Consider the following 8624-nt stretch of genomic DNA (forward strand, 5'->3'; position numbering starts at 1 on the left):
GGTAATTTATGAAGAAAAGAGGTTTAATTAACTCACATTTCCACAGGCTGTATAGGAAGAATGGCCAGGGAGGCCTCATGAAACTTATAATCATGGTGGAAGGTGAAGGGGAAGCAGGCACGTCTTACGTGGCTGGGGGAGGAGGAAGGGGGAGAGGTGGGAGGTGCCGCATACTTTTAAACAATCAAATTTCGTACGAACTCACTATCAGGAGAGTAGCGGGGGGAAATCCACCTCCATGGTCCAGTCTCCTCTCACCAGGCCCCTTCTCCAACACTGAGGATTATAATTGGATATGAGATTTTCTTGGGGACACAAATTCAAACCAGATCACTGAATGACTGACAACTTTTTATCTTGTTATGTGTAAACATGTCATTTTCAAAAACATTTAAAAAGTTCTCATGATATCTTCAGTCCCTGCCTAAAAATTTACTATAATCTAAATTTTTAAAATTTTATTTCTTCACAGATTAAAATAGATTTTGTTTTCCATATATATTTTTGACATAGATTTCAGTGATTTCATATTGTTTTTGTTTACTGTTACCAGAACAGAAGGAAGTAAATCATTTGACAATGTTCATCATCGCACTGTCCAATATAATTTATTTATTTTTAGTTAGATAATAACATTTAGCATTACATAATGCTTTGGTGTTTGGAAATATAATTATTAATAATATTCTTTATTTTTATATGGATTTGTAGAATATACAATTAAATAATAAATTGCCACCAATAGCCAAGAGGCATTATAGCAACTTTTAAGTTGCTATGAACTTGCTTGGCTATTTTTTTAAAGTCACTCAATATAATCAAAGATAATTTAGTATTGTATTTTTAATCATCATCTTCAAACTTATACATGTAGAAAAAAATATAGCACTGGAACGTTTCTTTATTTCTTCTATGGAGATAGCCAAGTACCTTGAATATTATTTTGTAGATTCAATTTCAGAGCCCTTCTCTCTCACAATATCTTCCAGCCACACCTGCTCCCAAAGTACACCAAGTCACTAATTACTGATGAATATCTCAAATCCATTCATTTAGTATTTAATAAGTAGCTAATTACATACCTAATTGAAGGTGCATAATATAGGAGGCATGATAAATTATATATAACAAATAATAAAATGTATATAAAGTAAATCGGTACAGACAAATGTTGCATTTGAAATACATAATCCGGGGTTATGATGGCATTTACGACCACCAGAATCATGGATAGCTCTGTAAGAATGAGAAATTTATCTTTAATAACCACCCACCTCTTTTTTTTTTTTTTTTCCCCCGCTGTTGACCAGTCTTCTGTTACCTCCTTTTGTATTCATTCCTGGAATTGAGAGACTTCCTATTCAAAGCTATGAGTGTCTACAATTGCTCTTTCTTACTCTTTTCACTGGTCAAAATTTGCAATTTGGAAGAATAAGATAATATTAGTTAATCATTAAGAAATGATTAAAATAAGCCATCCTAATTTTCAGTTGGCTTATTTTTTAGGGCACATAGAGATAATTTTTTGGTTGTTGTTCATCTGTTTCAAAATATAAATTTGTCAACTCACATTGGAAACCTCGTGAGTCATACATAGTATTTGTCTTCAACAAAGGTAATTTTCAATGTAGCAAAATTTTTCTTATTATTCAAAATTTTGTCTATCATTGCAAGGCACCTGTGGGATACATTAAAGCAAAAATATAGGCTTGCCTTTCCTAGAGTGTACAATTTAGCTGGGTTGCTTTCCTGTGTGGAAGGCAGGGATGTTTGCTTATTTCCTGTCCCTGTGATTTCAAACCGAGGGTTTCATCAACAGACTGGGGAGTGTTATTAAGAACCTTCCCTTGAGTGTTTTTACCACAGCTCAGTGAGAATTCTCAATGAACTATACTGCATTTGTTTTCAGAGAAAACAACAATAAAGTAGTATTTATTTCTCTGGGCTGACATCCTAATTATACAATCTAAAACTCTGGGAAAAGTCCAAATTTTGGAGTTTTTATTATATTTACTCATGAATTGCTTCATAAACTTTCAAAGCCAAGGCTTTAGTCAAAACACTTTGCAGATTCCAACTATTTAAGTTAGCTTGGGCTGCCACAACAAAGTTCCATAGTCTGGGTGGCTTAAACAACAGACATTTATTTCTCACAGTTCTGAGGGCTGACAAGTCCAAGATCAAGGTGCCAGCAGATTTGGTGCCTCTAGTGAGGTCCCTTTCCCTGGCTTATAGAAGGCAAAAGGCTGCCTTCTCATTGTGTATTCACATGTGGAGAAAGAGGGGAAGAGAGGGTGAAAGAGGGAGAGGGAGAAGGAGCATGAGGGCGGAGAGCACATGAAAGCTCTGGTCTCTTCCTTCTTTCTAAGACACTAATCCCATCATTGGGCCCCACCTTCATGACCTCATCTAAACCTAATTAACTCCTGAAACCCCACCTCCAAATACCATCACATTTGGGGTTAGAGCTTCAACATATAAATTTGATGGAGGGAGGGGGCACAAACATGCAGTGTACAGTACCAAGTGTTGAATGTAGTGATATTTAGGATAGTGTTTTAAAACATTCCTTGCATAGCTTTTAAAATATCAGTCTATAGTCAATCCTAGTTACAATGTGATTTTCTATTAGATTCAAATAAACGTTTATATCAAGCCCACTGAAGATAACAGTGAAAGTGCTACATGACATTATCTTAAAGTTGGTGTATTTTTTCAATGTATTATTTGGATTCAAATATTTATTTGGATTTACTATTTTTTTTGATTCATACTATTAATTATATCTACTCAAGTTAACAGTGAAAATAGTACATAATGCAACCCAAGGAATGGGTGTTCTTATAAATACCACTTTACTCTCCTAACTTCAAGCCACTGATAAAGAAATTGACTCACTGAGTCCCTCTTACCAGGATACAGACGATTATGGATAGTTTCTGTTATTTTTGTAATTTACTTCCCTTCATTTATGCTTGCTGCCCCAATCATCTTCAAAATATGTAATTACACATAATATATATAAAGAGGACCACATGAATATTTCTTTATTGATATGAAATCTGTGGATTAAGGATGATAGTAATTTGCTAGAAAATATACATAGGAAAAATACATTTATTTGTGCTTCCAAACCCTTTCTAAAAGTGATTTAAGGTGACTAGATATATAATTTATGTTGAGAAAAATATTAAACTTATACAAAGACATTTAGTTGCTATTTATATATCAAATATATCTCAAGAATATGGTCTTTCCTTATCCTAATTTCTTAGGTATATTCACATGCATTAATTTTTATGATTTGTCAGAGGGTAACCTTGCTATTAACAAAAAATAACCTACAAAGATTCCTCCCACAGTCTCAAACCCTCCTTCAATTCTCTACTCTACCCTTTTGCCGACCTCACCATTGTCGTCGCTTTGCTGCTTTAACAAATATATTTAGATTTCTTTATTCCAGCTGAAGAGGAAGCTAGTGTAGAAGTTATTCTGTAGATGAAATTCAAAGACACTCCAGAGATTACACGTCTTTTTAATGTGACTTTTACTGCCCTTTCTGAATCTTGTCATTAAATCCCTTGAATCTTGATTCTATTTGATATATTAATTCTATTTCCTTTAAATGGTCAGCAGACTGACAGCTCATCAGTGAGTTTTCCTCTATCACAGAGCTCTGTGTTAACAGCAAGCTATGTAATCTACCTCATGCAATGAAGGGAAGAATAAACAAAGGTGGAGGGAAGAATAAACAAATTGCATTTCTGTATAATTGTGGCTTTTTTCTTCCCATGTGGTACACTCAAAGGAGAACATCTGTTTGAGAAAAAGAAGCCATCATTATTATCAACAACACCCCTACATGCTCTAAAGGCATTCTTGGGTATCACAAAAGAACCTTTAAATTTAAGAAATACATTGTAGGTATCGTTGGAATGACACTAGTATCTGAAAACTGATTCTATAATCAATTTTGAAGAATAAGTATATTAAAATGCCTATAGAGCATTTTAGAATTCCATGAGGCCATATACCAATTGCTCATCAATAAAGTTCTTGGCACTGAAGCTAATGAAAAAAACACTGAGTTCAGTAAATGCTCAGAACATGCTGGAAATATAGAAAGAATTAAATGTCTTAAATTCATGAAAAAAAATCTGAGAAAGTCACAAAACTTAGAAAATTTTCTAGTAAAATTCATTTTACACATCTTAATGGAAATATATATGAATTTTTAAACGTAAATCCCAAATCTACTCCTAATTTTTATTTTTTAATCTGAAGAGGTAAAATATGAGATCTATATTTGATTAATGTTGTCGTCTTTGTTGAATTAGGCCTACAAAGCAGATGTCGAATTTTCTTAAAATATCCTCATTCTGGGTTTTAACAAACAGCTACTACATGCCCTAGCTATATCCTAACACACTGATGCAGTTTTGCCAACCAGATACGACTTCTTCACGCATTAAACTAAAATCCTAAGCACCTTCACCAATTGAACAGACACATCTTGGCCAAGGGGATCCCAGAGAAACCTTAAAAACTGAGTTCCTGGCCATGACAGGATGGAAAGTCAGACATGCCTTGTTATACTGAAACAGGACATTTTCCACCACCCCTTTGTGGGCCTCACAGCAGAGGTACCTCACTTACTCAGTCCAATCCCTCACAGGAGGGGGAGCACACAGGCGAATGGGTGCAGGAGCTAGGGAAAGTGCTTCTGGGCGCCAGCAGGAGCAAAACTCCATGCAGGCCCTGTGGCAGCATCTCGCAGGAGTACCCATAACCCCCAAAGCCCCAGAGGGGTGTGTTACAGTGCTGCACGCTTTTAGCTTTGCAATCTGTGGACGACTTAAGTGTTAATCAGCTCAGTGGGCCCTCTGCCTTTTTATGTGAGGCAGTTGCTCTCTGCCAGTGAGGGCAGAGGGTTGAGGGTCGGTGTGATAGCCTTTAGCATCCACACCTGTGTGGCACGCAAGCTCTTGTTCAGTGTCCAGGAAAAATCAGGTTGCACAAAGGAATTAAAGGGTGGTGAATGAGGAGGATTTTATTGCTGATGGAAGTGACTCTCAGAGGAAGGGTGAGCTGGAAAGGGGATGGAGTGGGAACTTCCCCTGAAGTCCAGCTGTCTCCAGCCAGACTCTTCTCTGAAGTCCTGCAGTCAAGCCATCCCTCTGAAGTCAAACTTTTTCTCTCTGATGTTCAGCTGCTTCTTCTCTTCACTTCTTTGCTCTCTGCCAGTGGAGCCTGGGGTTTTTATGGGAACAGGATGGGGGTCACTGCAGGCCAGGAATGGTTTTGGAAAAGGCAACATTCAAGCAGGAAAACAGGGATGTAAAGTTTTCACTTTGGCCCGAGATTTCAGGTTTGAGGGGGGGGCCCTGGGCAAGAACCCTGCCCTTTTCTGCCTAGAATTTCTCTGACTCCTGTCCCTGTCAATACCTCCTCTCTTTGGGGGTCTAGACACAACAACTGACCAGCACTGATGTTAAAATAGAGACCACAAGACTGACAGAGAACAGACTCTTTGTGGCAATAAGATATCAAATTATAAACAGCACTAAGGCCATGCCAGGCAAGGGTTAAGTCATACACCCCTATACTTAAAGAATAAACTATATTTTAACTGCCACAAGGGTTTTTTGTTGTTGTTGTTGTTTGTTTGTTTTTTTCTAGCAAATAATAAGCGCTGGCCTTGAGCTAAGCAAAACTAAAACAATTTGCAACTCTACCACATGCAGACTAACTGGTCCCCGGCCCCTGCTCCACAAGCCATAACTACAGCTTTGATTGGGCAAAAGACTGATTTCAATAACTGTCTCCCGATAAGACCACTGACCATGGACTAATTATGGCTGAGTGCCTCTGTATCTCTCCTTCATCTTTTGATGTATAGGGCCTAATTGTAACACATTTAAATGTTAAGTTGCACCCCCAAGGTAAACAAGGGTCATATATTACATGCATGTTTACTTAATATTCATGTGTCAACACCACCTTTATGAATATTCATAGCTCCTCCTGTAACCTGTTGAATATGTATGTTTGGCCAACCTTTTCAACTTAAATTCTTGCCTTACCCCTCCTTTCCTCAAAGTGCCTGCAAATGGCTTCAGCTGGAGGCACACTTCCCAGCCTGCCAGATGGCTACCTCGCAAGGCTGTAACCTTTTACAAGAAATGAAGTCTCCCTTTCTAAATTTATAAATCTTGTGATTGTTTTAGGTTAACCACACCAATGGAGAAATTTACTTGGCAAATGACCCTGTGAGAAAACTATTTTCAATAGGGCCAAATGGTTCCAGCCTCAAGGGGAATGATCACATTCAACAGTGAATAATAATGCAAAATTGATTTTGTCATTTTCTTTTTGATGTGGACATTACCCAGAGTGACTAATCTTCCTTATATCACTACACTTTTAAAGGCATAATATCATTTTTTCTATAATTGTAAAATCTAAAGCAACACAAACTTCAGGAACAAACCTCCTGGACATTTTCTTTCCCTATTGTTTTTCATCTTCTGGTGGCTACCTGGCAGAAGTTAATAACAAAGACAAGAAAAAGAACAAGAATTAAAGGTAAGAGACAAAAGAACAGAACAGAAATAAGGAGGAGGAAGAGGAAGGGAGGTGGGACAAAGAGAAAGAGAAGGAGGATCACAATGAGAGAAAGAAAGACGGGAATGAGAAGGAGAAAAAACTACCGTTGATCCCCTGTGCATCAAACATCTGCATGAAAATTTTGACTCCCCAAAAACTTAACTACGAAGAAGCTACTATTGACAGAAGCCTTATCAATAACATCAACTAGTCAATTAGCCCATATTTATATGTTATATGTATTATATACTATATTTTTACAATAAAGTAGGCTAGAGAAAAGGTTAAGAAATTCATAAGGAAGAAATATATGTGTTATTCATTAAGTGGAAGTGGATCATCACAAAGGTCTCCATCCTCATCTTTATGTCCAGTTAGCTGAGGAGGAAAAGGAAGAGAAAGGGTTGGTCTCGCTCTCTCCAGGGTGGGGGTGACAGAGGCTTAGGAAAACCTGCGTATAGGCCAGGCCCAGTTGCTCATGCCTGTGATACCTGCAGTTGAGAAGGTCAAGGGGGCTGGATTGCTTGAGCACAGGAGTTTGAGATCAGCCTGGTCAACGTGGTGATACCTTGTCCCTATTTTAATTAAAAAAAAATTTAAAAAGAAAACCTGTGTATAATTGGACCCACACAATACAAACCTATGTTGTTCAAGGGTCAACTGTATATCCAAACTGGTATACTGGTCCATGTTAAGAGACAGAGGGTGAACAGACACAGTGTGACATAGTGTGGCAAAGTGAAAGCCACAGAGATGTAAGATCCTGGTACCATTCCATCAACCTCCCTCTAGCCTAGATGATGTGAAAAACTAGTAGAGGAAATCTATAATAGGAAACCATTACTGTCTCTACTCACTCCAGTTGCCATTTTGAAAACTTGCAAATTCATCTTGAACACATTTTGAGACATACTTTTGAACACATTTTAAGTCCATCCTTTGGACTTTGTGAAATTGCCATTCTGCAACACATGCTGGCGAGGTTGCAGAGAAAATAGAACACTTTTACACTGTTGGTGGGCGTGTAAATTAGTTAAACTATTGTGGAAGACAGTGTGGTGACTCCTCAAAGACCTAGAAGCAGAAATACCATTTGACCCAGCAATCCCATTACTGGGTATATGCTCAAATGAATATAAAGCATTCTATTATAAAGATACATGCAAATATATGTTCATTGCAGCAATATTATTCACAGTAGCAATGACATGGAATCAACCCAAATGTCCATCAATGATAGATTTGATAAAGAAAATGTGGTACATAAACACCATGGAATACTATGCAGCCATAAAAAGGAACAAGATCATGTCCTTTGCAGGGACATGGATGGAGCTGGAGGCCATTATCTTCAACAAACTGACAAGGAAACAGCAAACCAAACACTGTATGTTCTTACTTATAAGTGGGAGTTGAACAATGAGAACACATGGACACATAGAGGGGAATAACAAACACTGCAGCCTGTCATTAGAGGTGCGGGAGGTGGGCAGGAGAGCATCAAGAAAAATAGCTAATGGATGCTGGGCTTAATACCCAGGTGATGGGATGAACTGTGCAGTAAATCACCATAGCATATGTTTACCTATGTAACAAACCTGCACATCCTGCACATATACTCCTGAACTTAAAATAAAAGTTGAAGAAAAAAAAATTGTCATTCTTTGAGTAACTTAATACTGTAACTGTCCAAGGGGTTCACCTTGCCTGCTGCCTAGACAGAGCTGATTCATCAAGACAGGGGAATTGCAATAGAGAAAAGACTAATTCACGCAGAGACAGTTGTGTGGAAAACGGGAGTTTTACTATTACTCAAATCAGTCTCCCTGAGCATTCAGGGAGCAGAGTTTTTGTTTTGTTTTTGTTTTTGAGATGGAGTCTTGCTCTATCGCCCAGGCTGGAGTACAGTGGCGCTATCTCGGCTCACTGCAACCTCTACCTCCCGGGTTCAAGCAGTTCTCCTGCCTGAGTCTTCTGAGTAGCTAGGACTACAGGCGCGTGCCACCACGTCCAGCTAA

This window comes from Chlorocebus sabaeus, chromosome 7 (assembly GCF_047675955.1).
Source record: "Chlorocebus sabaeus isolate Y175 chromosome 7, mChlSab1.0.hap1, whole genome shotgun sequence".
Classification (NCBI taxonomy): domain Eukaryota; kingdom Metazoa; phylum Chordata; class Mammalia; order Primates; family Cercopithecidae; genus Chlorocebus; species Chlorocebus sabaeus.